This window comes from Phyllobates terribilis, unplaced genomic scaffold, assembly GCF_046119375.1.
Source record: "Phyllobates terribilis strain yellow unplaced genomic scaffold, ASM4611937v1 Scaffold_653__1_contigs__length_878714, whole genome shotgun sequence".
Lineage (NCBI taxonomy): Eukaryota > Metazoa > Chordata > Amphibia > Anura > Dendrobatidae > Phyllobates > Phyllobates terribilis.
This window is the reverse complement of record NW_027363413.1, coordinates 580,102-594,094: the sequence shown is the minus strand read 5'-3', so window position 1 is coordinate 594,094 and position 13,993 is coordinate 580,102. Positions and strand designations below refer to the sequence as shown.

The window sequence follows — 13,993 nt, the reverse complement described above, 5'->3', positions numbered from 1 at the left end:
AGCGAGAGCAGGCTAGAGCCAAAACGAGAGCAGGCCAGATTCAGGGCGAGAGCAGGCCGAAGCCAAGGCAAGGGCAGGCCGGAGCCAGAGCGAGAGCAGGCCGGAGCCAGGGCGAGAGCAGGCCGGAGCCAGGGCGAGAGCAGGCCGGAGCCAGGGCGAGAGCAGGACGGAGCCAGAGCGAGAGCAGGACAGAGCCAGAACGAGAGCAGGACAGAGCCAGAGCGAGAGCAGGACAGAGCCAGAGCGAGAGCAGGACAGAGCCAGAGCGAGAGCAGGACAGAGCCAGGGCAAAGGCAGGCCAGAGCCAGAGCGAGAGCAGGCCGGAGCCAGGATATTTGAAAGCAAGCAAACCTCTAATATGGGCCATAGAAGTATGTATAGATTTACATTTCTATAACCTTTATGCCCATATTAGAGGTCTGATAAGTCCTAGGGGGTGACAGATTCCCTTTAATGCTTGTGTCGTGGTTGGCCTCTAGCCCGGTGTCTCATGTGTTGGGTTTGCCCACTCCGGGTCCTCCTGAAGGAGGAAGGAGGATTTCTCTTTTTATTTTGTGCTTTTGTCTTCTTGCCCAGTGATAGGGGCGGATCTCATCCTCTCAGGCCTAGCCCAACCCTAACCCTAGCCCTAACCCTAACCCTAACCCCAACCCTACCACAACCCTAACCCTAGAGTTTATATTTTACGCCGTTTAGACAACTTTATTCTTCGAGTCAGTGCGATTACAGCGATACCAGAATCATATCGGGCTTTTATGACTGACAGCTGTCACACACTAAAAGACGCATTTTTTCGTAAAATCTAGTTTTTGCATCGCCATATTTTTAGAGCTATAATTTTTCCATATTTTGTCCGACAGAGTCATGTGACGTCTTGTTTTTTGCGGGATGAGTTGACGTTTTTATTGGTGCCATTTTCAGGCACGTGACATATTTTGATCGCTCTCTATTCCGATTAATGGGAGGCAGAATAAACAAAAACCAACAATTCAGGAATTGCTTTTTTTTATTTTTTTTTTATGCTGTTCCGCGTGTGGTAAAATTGATAAGGTAGCTTTATTATTTGGGTCAGTACGTTTACAGTGGTACTACATTTATATCGATTTTCTATATTTTGGCGCTTTTAAACAATAAAAGCTATTTTATAGAAAAAATAATTTTTTTGCATCGCTTTATTCTGAGAGCTATAACTTTTTTATTTTTAGGCTGATGGAGCTGTATGGCAGCTTGTTTTTGGCGGGACAAGATGACGTTTTCAGTGGTATCATTATTATTTATATTCGTCTTTTTGATCGCGTTATTCCATTTTTTGTTTGGCGGTATGATGATAAAGCATTGTTTTTTGCTTTCTTTTTTATTTATTTTTTTTACCATGTTCACTGAAGGGGCTAACTAGTGGGACAGTTTTATAGGTCAGGTCATTCCAGACGCGGCGATACCAAATGTGTGTACTTTTATTGTTTTTTTTTTCATAATAATATTTATTGATGGGTACATTATATTTTTATTTTTGGTGGATTTTTTTTTTTTTTTTTCTTCACTTTGACACTTTTTTTACTTTTATTCTTTGTCCCACTATGGGACTTTCACTTTTTTTTATTCTGATCGCCTGTATAGCATAGGGATGGAGCACCAGCCCTGTGCTATACAGGCCGTCAGCGATGCAAATGCAGAATATACTTTGGTCATGCACTGCGCATGCCAAAATATCTTCCTGCTGTCTGGTGACCCAGATGTTGTCATGACGACATTCGGTTGTCATGGCAACATCCAGGAAGCCGCGGCAGACATCGCTGGACGCCGGCAGGAGAGGTGAGTATCCCGATCACCTCCCCTTGCCCCCGCAATGCTGCGATCGACTCAGCTGCGACAATCGGCTGAAACCCGGCGGCGATCGCGCCCGCACAGCCTGTGTGCGGGCGCGATCGCAAAGACGTACTAATACGTATCAGGCTCTTAAGTCCCATGGCGCAGATACGTATTAGTACGTCTTGAGCTTTAAAGGGGTTAAACTACAACTTCAATGTCAGCCCCTAATTCAATAGGAACCAAAGATCTGAGAACAGAGAATGATAATAAAATAATTTGTCCACATAAATGGCAAAACTACCCAAAAATGGAGCCCCATAAAGATGTCCCAACTTGACCTCCCCCACCCACCTAATATCAACTGATCGTCAGCAATTTCTCATTTACACAAGGGGTTGTCCTGAAAATGTCTTATTATAGAGTGTTCCCGGCAATCCATGATAAATCCGGTGGATACATTATAAGTATACCAAAGCTTAAAAGTAAAGAGCTACTTACCTGGACTCTTTCTCTCTCAGCTGTCAGGTTATAGTGACACAAGATGGCAGCAGTGTAGAAATTTATATATTCTATTCCAATTGTGATGTCTATGATGTCATGTGCCTTGTGATGTCATAATAGCTATCACTGTCATTTCAAATTTACAACCGCAAGAAAAAGTTGATTTCATGGTTTAAGAAAAAATATGGTGGGTAATTGCAGCCTGTGATTATTTTACATATTGTTATTAATATTTGTCATGTCCTTCACTGCTGCCTCCTGCACTGCTTTTTATATACTGTTTATTTTAATAATGGACAATTCACAAGCCCTGCATGTAGAATATATAGTTAATGGCCTCTGTTGAATGACTAGATGCCTATTAGAGCAATAAGATATACTCTATGTCTACAATCTTTTGGCTGAGTCTAAGGGCTCATACTCATCTGCGTTTAAATCACACGAGTGCAATCTGATAAAAAAAAATGGATTGCACTCTGACTCTTGTTATTGAATGATTATGTGTTCATCTGTGATTTTTTTTTCCCAGCTCAGATCGAACTGAGAAAAAAAAAATCACAGCATGCTGCAAGTGGCTGCATATATCAGACGAGACTTGCCAATGCAAGTCAATGTGTGCGAGAAAAAAAAAGCACAGCAAACGGACCATGCTTATGCCATCCATATAGCGTCCATATAATACGCATCTATGTAACACCTTTCAGTGACTGTGGCGGCATCTCAGCACACAAATCCTGTATCTCAGATCTTTGCCTGGCCTTGTCTTCTGTGTTTTGGCCATCATGCCAACAAGACAAGGGTGATTGGGGCAAGAGACATGCTGGTGAGGGGGTTGTTGGCTGCCGTGATGCTGGTAATGGAGGTGGCTGCCAAGATGCTGGCACTGGAGGTGGCTGCCGTGATGGTGCCACTGTAGTTGGTGGTGGTTGCTGCGATGCTGTGACTGGAGGTGGTGGTGATGGCTGCTGTGATGCTGGTACTGGAGGTGGTGGCTGCCGTGATGGTGGGTCTGCTGAGTGCCCTTCTTGGGGGGTCTAATGACCGGGTTTTGTTGTCCTCAGAAAGTTGCCACCTATCAAGGAATTAAAAGATGGCCATCGGTGAATTTGGTGGCGCAGCTGCAGACGAAACAATTTGGAGGGCAGCCCTGGTCTGGAGCCTCAATAAAAAGGGAACGTGCCTGAAATAACGGGCCAGGCTTAGACAAACACTCTCATCGTCATCACTCACAGGTATTCCCATGTCACGTACGCCAGTGATGGTGGGGCGGTAGCGATGCTGGCTTATTGGTGCATGAGGGGAGGTGTCGAGGGGCTGTGGTGTACTGGTGGTCTCCGCAGGCTCTTCTTCTTTCTGACCCCCAGCTCCGGCCTCCATTTCAGATTCCTCTCTGGCTTCCAGCACCTCCGAGCTACAGGTATTTCCCTTTTTTGGTCCAGTCAGATCTGTAAGGTCAGGGATGACAGAGAAAAAAGCATTTTTAATATGCAAAATAATAATCAAACCATTACAACAAATAAAACTGAAAAAGATAGCCACTTACGGGTGAAAATCTAGGACTAGGGTCAAAAACTGGAGCCGGGCATAATATAGGTATGGCCTTTCTTTTTAAGAGCCACATCACCACTCTTCCTACCCTGTTGTCGCTCGCGGCGGTACTGGTCCCGGCAACTGCTCCATAATCTTGTCACTACACCCACTGGAAAGAAAAGTGGAAGAGATTATATACAATTTTTATAGGTAAAGGATGCTGTATGTAATAACATGTATAGTGTGTATTCTAATATCACTGCTAGCAGGGGCTGGCTGGCAAATTTTAGCCTGGGGGCAAGCACACAGCAGTGGTCCATGAGTAGCGGCCCATCCTTAAAGGTCGTTTTCCCACAAACAATAGTATATTTTAATCAATAGGTCTTGGAGTAATAATAATTTCCACAATTGGATGTGATATAATAATGTTCCTGTGCTGAGATAATCTTATAAATGTGCCCCTGCTGTGTACTGTGTAATGGCTGTGTCTGACCGTGCAGGAACATGGTCTGATCATACCACATCTCCTGGGCAGGGGGGGAAAGAGGATACAGGCAGGATAGCAGGGGATCACAGAGGATTCTTTTTGTGAGTAAAACATTTCAATGCCTGTTTTTAAACAATATTTTAGCTCAAAGAAAGACTCAGCTGTGATCCCCTGCTGTAATGTATATATACTCTCTTTATATATAGATGATTAGTGTGCACACAGTCTGTAGGTCAAGGTGCAGGTACACGGGATGTGGAATCCCCAGAATCGGCGTAGATTAAATCACCGCACATTCTAGTTTCATGACGCAAACTAAAGTCTATTTGAAGACATGCAATAAGACACATTTAAGGTGCAGGGAATAATGCAACAGTAAATGAACGTTTTGACCCATCGTTTGCATCTTGAAACTGTGATTTAATCGATGCTATATACTCTTTTTCTCCCCCCTGCCCAGTAGCTGTGGTATGATCAGACCATGTTCCTGCACAGTCAGACACAGCCATTACACAGTACACAGCAGGGGCACATTTATAACATTATCTCAGCACAGGAACATTATTATATCACATCCAATTGTGGAATTTATTATTATTCCAAGATCTATTGATTAAAATATACTTTTATTCGCAGAAAACCCCTTCAACATGTTTATTACCAGCTGCTTCATAGGCTATATTCACACAAACGTATTGTCTAAGTGCTGCCCGTGGAGAAAAATGACAGCACTTGGTCCAGTTCAGGTGAGCATTTAAAACTGGTAATACATAAGCATAATATGTACAATGTCTGACCACTACAAAACGGATTTAGGTTGTTAGAGGTGTAATGCAAGTAATCCAAGGTACGCTGTGCTTTTCTACACTCATTGGTAGTGCGGCGGATTTTTCCGCATTGATAATCCGCAGCGGAAATTTCCGCAGTATGTGCACAGCAGATGCGGATTATCATTGGGGAACATAGCAGACCTTCTACCAAGCGTTTTTTAAGCGTTTCTGCAGCGGAATTGCCGTTGCGGAAACGCTTAAAAAACGCATAGTGGGCACACAGCCTAAAGGTGGCCACACATAAGCACAGGTCTGCCAGATAGATACCTAGGAATTATTATTTTGTGTATTATTTCCTACATACTTGATCGAGCAAGTCATTAATGTAAAAGTCAGCTCCACATTATAGTATATGATGTACGAGTCACTAATTATCACGTGTGTCCCATCTGATGTCTGTGCACACAGTGAACATATTATACCACATACAATACAATATACATAGGAGAATATATGACTGATATATAGAGATGAGCAACTTCATTTGCAGGACCCTGATCCAATGGTCAGATGAATATTCAGTGGCTGCTGGATAGGAGCCCTGACAGCCTCCTACCTGACACCATTCTCTTTCTCTGCCTTTGATTTGTAGCCAGGCACAATGTCATGTATGTGTCACGCCAAAAAGATGACATCATGCAAAGACTATAATCAAAAGAGGAGTCAGAGATGCCGGCAGGCGGGAGGAGGCTCGCGGGGCTCTGGTCTGGTGGCCACAGACTACTGACGGGACTGTTTGACCAGTGTCCTGCGAATCAATTCGCTCATCTGTACTGGAATAAGATATATTATGACTACATACATCAGATATTACATACAGAATAGCATGTGACAGTTATATACCACACTATGAGCACAGACATCAGATATTACACCAGTGACATATTATCCTCTGTATAACATTGGATGCCAGTATCAAAGTCCATCACATCCAGTATACAGCATAATATGTGATGGTAAGCGATATACTGGGATACAGACATCACATATTCATACCTCTCAACTTTTGAAGAACAGAAAGGGGGACAGAAAGAGGCTATGTGCGGCAAATTTTGGCCTCGCCCCTGGTCACACCCCAATCCACGCCCATTTACCATTATCTTTCTCGCCTGGCAGGAGGAGTTGTCAGAGGGGCGCTGGTAGTGAGGGAAATTCAGCAGACGGCCGAGACTGCAAGGCCCAGACCCAAATCCAGGACTGTCCACTGTATCCAGGGCAGCTGGGACTAGAGATGAGCAGATGGATTCCGGGGCCTCCAGTCGGGGGTCCGGGTCAGTGCTACCTGGCGGCTGGACTGGAGGCCATGAGTCTCTTATCTTCCGGGGCAGTGCGGCCTCATCTGTGAGTCCTGCTCATCTCTTGTTGGGACCTGAGGGTTATTTTTTGTTCCCTCATTCACAGTCGGAGCCGCCAGAACTTTCTCATCTTTATGTAGATTCATTATACGACATCTGGCTTTCTTGTGGTGGCTCTTACTGTATATTGGGGGCTATGCGAGGGCTCATACCGTAGGTAGGGGTGGCGTGTGCTAATACTGTATGTACGGGGTTGTGTGGGGGCTCATACTGTATATAGGGGGATGTCAGCATACTTAAATCTGCTCAATATTAAGTGATAATATAAATATACAAAAATATATAATTAATATGTTAATATTAATATTGAGCTGAATTAATTTGAACCTATTGGTTCGGGCTCCACAACAGTCACGGTCTCTCACGTGGCCCCTTGGGAAAATTAATCTCCCACCCCTTCCTATTTCAAAGCGCTATGTTAAAAATCACACAGACATCATACACACAGCGGGCACAACCATCACACAGACATCATACACACAGCGGGCACAACCATCACACAGACATCATACACACAGCGGGCACAACCATCACACAGACATCACACACACAGCGGGCACAACCATCACACAGACATCATACACACAGCGGGCACAACCATCACACAGACATCACACACACAGCGGGCACAACCATCACACAGACATCAGACACACAGCGGACACAACCATCACACAGACATCATACACACAGCGGGCACAACCATCACACAGACATCATACACACAGCGGGCACAACCATCCCACAGACATCATACACACAGCGGGCACAACCATCCCACAGACATCATACACACAGCGGGCACAACCATCACACGGACATCATACACACAGCGGGCACAACCATCACACAGACATCACACACACAGCGGGCACAACCATCACACAGACATCAGACACACAGCGGACACAACCATCACACAGACATCATACACACAGCGGGCACAACCATCCCACAGACATCATACACACAGCGGGCACAACCATCCCACAGACATCATACACACAGCGGGCACAACCATCACACGGACATCATACACACAGCGGGCACAACCATCACACAGACATCATACACACAGCGGGCACAACATGACATGTATATAGTCCCTTCTTCTCCATCATGTCTCCAGTGGCAGTGGTGGGGCCTGGTGTTTGCAATCAGCAGCAGAGTATGGGCTGTACGCAGGAGAGCTGTCAGCCCTGCAGTGTCCCTAAATCCCCTTCCCATCCCCCCTAGTCCCGACTGCAGAGCTGCTGGTGACATTGCATGAGCCCCCTCCCATCCTGTAATAACAGCAGCCACAGATGGGAGAGGCTGCGGGTCTCCCCCTCACCTCAGGACCGCACCTTGTTGTCATGTCCTCCGCAGACTTGGCCCCGCCCCCTGACCCCTCACCTCCTCATGCTGTGCGGTCTCTGCACAGTAGAATTCCTCTGCCCTGATGCCGGGGAGGAGCAGAGAGCGGGAGGCGGAGCTACAAGGGGTCACACACAGCATGGAAAGCCTGCGTGTCTGGAGGAAAAGCCCAGTGCCCAGCAGCGCCCCTGCCGGGAGAAGAGCTGAGCCGGGCCGGGACTGAGCCCTCAAATCGGGACAGGCCCAGGGAATAGGGGAGGCTTGTTAGCTCTGGATATTATACCCGCCTCCTATTATCCTGTATATAATATGGGATGTCTGGGCCTATAGTATATATATTATACCACCTACAGGCTAATATGTGACTAGTGCACATTACACCTTGAGTACAGCCATTAGATATTACACCAGTCACTTCTTCTCCTCTGCACCATCTGATGTCTGTGCACAGTATATGACATCCAGTATACAGGAGAATATGTGATGGGATATAGGACATACTGTTATACAGACATCAGATGGTATCAGGGGTGGATTAAGAGTAGTAAGGGCCCCGGGCAGTTTAGAAGGCGCCCCTCCCCCCACCTGATTTATCACGTGACATGTCACATGATTCCCTGTGATAGATCATGTGATAGTTCACGGGAAATTAATTTGGCACAATATTAATTGTGCTGCCTCATCTGAGAGCAGCACAATATTTGGGCAGATACCCTGATTCCAGCGATGTGTCACTTTTTCAGCTGCTTGTTGTCATTTTGAGAAAATCACCATTTTATCTGCTGCAGATCTAGCAGCTCTCTGAATGCTGCGCTCTGTATAGCCCCACCCACACCACTGATTGGCAGCTTTCTGCCCATGCTCAGTGTACACAGAAATCTACTGATCAGTGATGGGGGTGGGGTCCTACAGAACTTACTAGTCATCTAGTGATAATTACCTTCTGACAAATCAATGATTTTATCAAAACAACACTAAGCAGCCCAGTAAGTGACACATTACTGGAATCAGTGCCTCTAACCCTACATTATGCTGCTCACAGATTAGGTGGCAAAAACCTGATGACAGATTCCCTTTAAAGGAGCTGAAAACACAAAAAAGTTTGTATTAAAAAAAATACAAGCCAATTGTGAAATTAACTTTTTTTCATTGTTAATTCACATTAGACTGTATCTTCAACACTTTTGTCAGCAGGTCTTATTGCAGACTCTGAATAGGGCAGCTCTCTCCCTCTCCCTCAGCAGAAAGTCACAGCATGGTGAAAAAACGGGATCTTTTATGATTTTCTCATAATAAATAAAAAAGGACATGCAAGTCCTCCAAACTATTTTCCCTTTCTCTATAGGGGAGGTCCTAAATCTTTCTTGTTCTTTAGTTGATCACATGTCAAAAAGGCAAAGCATTTACTATGAACTCGCCTAAAAAAATATACACTTGGAGAGTAATATCATCATCTGCATGTAAATATTCCTTGACTCTAAGGGCTCGCTCACACTGTCGTATAACAAGGCCGAATGCTATGTGATGTTTTATCGGATAGGACTCGGCCCTATGTTATACTATGGGACAGTGCGATTATTGGCATGAGAAAATAATCTCATTCGATATTCGGACCATGTGCACCCATACAAGTCTATGGGTGCACATAAAACATTGGACTGCACTCGGATGTCATCCAAGTGCAGTCTGATGAACACTCACAGAGACTATGGAAAAGATGGAGAAAGTAAGTTCTCCATCTTCTCCATATCTGTGCTGCGAGAGAATCGGATCACACTCAGTTGAAGCTCCGACAGAGTTTGAGCCGAGTGTCATTAGCATAATTGGCCCTATTCTCTTGCATGAGAGAATATATGGCTTAGTGAGTGGACCCTAAAACTGAATAGTAGTGATGGACAGGCACCTCACAAGCGGGATCCATGTAGCTCTCAGATGTCATGTAGGTAGGGCTTCATTCCATGGGGTAGGGCTTAATTTTAAGGTATATATAAAAAATGGACTTCAAATAAAAATTAAATGAACACAAAAAGCACTAATTGAATTATTTTTTTCGTATTTATGTTTGCAGCCCCTTTAAAAACCCTTTGAGGACCAAGGCACATATATGTCCCATAGTTTTAAACTGGAAAAAAATTTGATTGAATAAAATTTAAGGTCCTCGAAGGTTTAAGTAGGTCATAAATTCATATGAATACTTGCTCATACAATTGCACATGCCAGTAGATGAAGAAGAACAGAATCAAAAATATGACATTAAGTGGAGCACTTACAGGTATTCAAGGTGAAAGAGACCAGCAAAGGCATCGTCTCGAATGACAGTAAATGAGATAGAATTCAGCAAGCTGAAAATGAAGACAGCAGGTTAGAAGCGAACCAGACTTTATGGTGCTCAGAATTAGTCAAGCAGAATTTATTGACTGCTCTTGCAAAGCACTGAGACTCCCGCGGTGTATAGATGGCGCCGTGCGGCCTCCCGCTGTTTATAGATGGCGCCGTGCGGCCTCCCGCTGTGTATAGATGGCGCCGTGCGGCCTCCCGCTGTGTATAGATGGCGCCGTGCGGCCTCCTGCTGAGTATACGTGTATAGATGGCTACGAGCAGCATCTATACTCAGCGGGAGGCCGCACGTAGCCATCTATACACAGCGGTAGGCCGCATGGCGCCCCCCCAGAGACAGCAGGAGGCCGCACAGCGCCATCTATACTCAGCGGGAGGCCGCACGTAGCCATCTATACACAGCGGGAGGCCGCACGGCGCCCCCCCCAGAGACAGCAGGAGGCCGCACAGCGCAATCTATACTCAGCGGGAGGCCGCACGTAGCCATCTATACACAGCGGGAGGCCGCACGGCGCCCCCCCCAGAGACAGCAGGAGGCCGCACAGCGCAATCTATACTCAGCGGGAGGCCGCACTTAGCAATCTATACACAGCGGGGAGCCGCACGGCGCCATCTATACTCAGCAGGAGGCCGCACATAGCCATCTATACACAGCGGGAGGCCGCACGGCACCCCCCCAGAGACAGCAGGAAGCCGCACAGCGCAATCTATACTCAGCGGGAGGCCGCACGTAGCCATCTATACACAGCGGGAGGCCGCACGGCGCCCCCCCCAGAGACAGCAGGAGGCCGCACAGCGCAATCTATACTCAGCGGGAGGCCGCACGTAGCCATCTATACACAGCGGGAGGCCGCACGGCGCCCCCCCCAGAGACAGCAGGAGTCCGCACAGCGCAATCTATACTCAGCGGGAGGCCGCACGTAGCCATCTATACACAGCGGGGAGCCGCACGGCGCCATCTATACTCAGCGGGAGGCCGCACATAGCCATCTATACACAGCGGGAGGCCGCACGACACCCCCCCAGAGACAGCAGGAAGCCGCACAGCGCTATATAAAAATAAAGATTATTATTACTGAACACACCTGGACCTGCCTACAGGACCTCACATATTATATATGGGGCCATATAGTAGAATATGAGGTGCTGTAGGTTCAGCTGTAATCAGTCGGTGCATGGTCTTGTATTGTGATGTCTGTGGTCTCTGCTGGGACTAAGTGTGATTTATTGCACCAGACTGAACTTTTTGCACTGACAGGAGGACCCTAATCTGCATGAAAGTTCAGCCTCCTGCAATAACTCACACGGAGCCCCAGCAGCTGGCCCTCTGATTGGACAATATAGAATCCTGGGTGGATTTATGAGAAGGTGAGCACAGTCCCGCTTCCCCCTCACTGCAGACCCCCTGACCTCATACTGACTGAGACCACTGAAGTCTCCGATTCACAGGCTCCTGTCCGGCTGACTGAATCAGTTCCAGGTTCGCTGTGTGACGTCACTTCAGCAGACTCAGCCACACAGCGTGCAGGGGGTGTATCTGCATCTCTGCCATGTGGTCGGGTCGGCAGCTGAACATATTTAAAGGTACAGTGCAGTCCCCTGGCAGCCCTGAGCAGCTGCTTGGGAACTGGTCTGGGGGGGCATTTGCCCCTCTGCCCCCCAGCCCAGCCCGCCCTTGACTGCTAGTATGATGGTGACTTTTCTTTGTCTTTTTTTTTGTGTTTATTCTGGCTTGCCAAATTTTCGCTTTTGGTGGCGATATGTTTTGGAAAAAAATTAGACACATAATGTTCTGGCTTCAATAGTTATTTGTGTTAAACCTCACCTACAAAATAACCCATATTCAGACAGTCCTAATATACCGTTTGTATTTGCCATACTTATATCATCTTGAACCTGCTGTGAGCCGCCTTCCAAATTAGGATATAGTTGGCAGCAAATCTAGTTCCACGGACCGGCCATACCTACCAAACCCTCCGCACCATGGTGTATTTCTACCCTTTACTCCACTTCCCTCACTTACTCATGTTGCTGATCCCCCCACATTTTTCAGCACCCAGTCCTGGCCCTGATTACAGTTCTGCACCTTATTATAATTTGTAATGTTTATTTGCTTTATTTTGCATGTTTTGGCGCATGACAGAAATATTTCTTTTTGATCATTTTTTAAATAAATTAAGTTTGTTTTTTCCTATCTGCTTGTTTTATTCTTTGCCACCTTATACAAAAAGGTAGTTAAATGTAATGTTCAAGAATACAGTGGGTACGGAAAGTATTCAGACCCCTTTACATTTTCACTCTTTGTTTCATTGCAGTCATTTGGTAAATTCTAAAAAGTTCATTTTTTTTCTCACTAAAGTGCACTCTGCACCCCATCTTGACTGAAATAAACAAATGTAGAAATTTTTGCAAACTTATTAAAAAAGAAAAACTGAAATATCACATGGTCATAAGTATTCTGACCCTTTGCTCAGACACTCATATTTAAGTCACATGCTGTCCATTTCCTTGTGATCCTCCTTGAGATGGTTCTACTCTTTAATTGGAGTCCAGCTGTGTTTAATTAAACTGATAGGACTTGATTTGGAAAGGCACACGCCTGTCTATATAAGACCTCACAGCTCACAATGCATGTCAGTCCAAATGAGAATCATGAGCTCGAAGGAACTGCCCAAGGAGCTCAGAGACAGAATTGTGGCAAGGCATAGATCTGGCCAAGGTTACAAAAGAAGTTCTGCATTACTCATGGTTCCTAAGAGCACAGTGGGCTCCAGAATCCTTAAATGGAAGAAGTTTGGGACCACCAGAAGTCTTCCTAGACCTGGCCGTCCAGCCAAACTGAGCAATCGTGGGAGAAAAGCCTTGGTGAGAGAGGTAAAAAAGAACCCCAAGATCACTGTGGCTGAGCTCCAGAGATGCAGCAGGGAGATGGGAGAAAGTTCCACAAAGTCAACTATCACTGCAGTCCTCCACCAATCGGGCCTTTATGGCAGAGTGGCCCGACAGAAGCCTCTCCTCAGTGCAAGACATATGAAAGCCCGCATAGAGTTTGCTCAAAAACACATGAAGGACTCCCAGACTATGAGAAAATAAGATTCTCTGGTCTGATGAGACGAAGATAGAACTTTTTGGTGATAATTCTAAGCGGTATGTGTGGAGAAAACCAGGCACTGCTCATCACCTGCCCAATACAATCCCAACAGTGAAACATGGTGGTGGCAGCATCATACTATGGGGGTGTTTTTCAGCTGCAGGGAAAGGACGATGGTTGCAATTGAAGGAAACATGAATGCGGCCAAGTACAGAGATATTCTGGATGAAAATCTCTTCCAGAGTGCTCTGGACCTCAAACTTGGCCAAATGTTCACCTTCCAAGAAGACAATGACCCTAAGCACTAAGCTAAAATAACAAAGGAGTGGCTTCAGAACAACTCTGTGACCATTCTTGACTGGCCCAGCCAGAGCCCTGACCTAAACCCAATTGAGCTTCTCTGGAGAGACCTGCAAATGGCTGTCCACCAACGTTCTGCATCCAACCTGATGGAACTGGAGAGGATCAGCAAGGAAGAATGGCAGAGGATCCCCAAATCCACGTGTGAAAAACTTGTTGCATCATTCCCAAGAAGACTCATGGCTGTACTAGCTCAAAAGGGTGCTTTTACTCAATACTAAGCAAAGGGTCTGAATACTTATGACTATGTGATATTTCAGTTGTTCTTTATTAATAAATTTGCAAAGATTTCTACATTTCTGTTTTTTTTCAGTCAAGATGGGGTGCAGAGTGTACT

At 45.9% G+C, this 13,993-nt stretch overlaps 2 long non-coding RNA genes across 2 annotated transcripts in view; both read right to left on the bottom strand.

Annotated features, from left to right (window-relative positions):
* LOC141235372 (uncharacterized) overlaps nucleotides 1-2,762 on the bottom strand; it is a 39,147-nt gene extending 36,385 nt beyond the window's left edge. Inside the window, exon 1 of the long non-coding RNA XR_012301198.1 lies at nucleotides 2,308-2,762. This is a non-coding gene — a long non-coding RNA (uncharacterized lncRNA). The remainder of the gene's footprint in view (nucleotides 1-2,307) is intronic.
* An 811-nt stretch (nucleotides 2,763-3,573) lies between these two features.
* Nucleotides 3,574-7,958, bottom strand: LOC141235373 (uncharacterized). Its single transcript, XR_012301199.1, has 3 exons — nucleotides 7,846-7,958; nucleotides 3,854-4,009; nucleotides 3,574-3,755 (listed from the first exon to the last, which is right to left on the bottom strand). It is a non-coding gene; the product is annotated as an uncharacterized lncRNA (long non-coding RNA).
* Nucleotides 7,959-13,993: the final 6,035 nt, after the last annotated feature.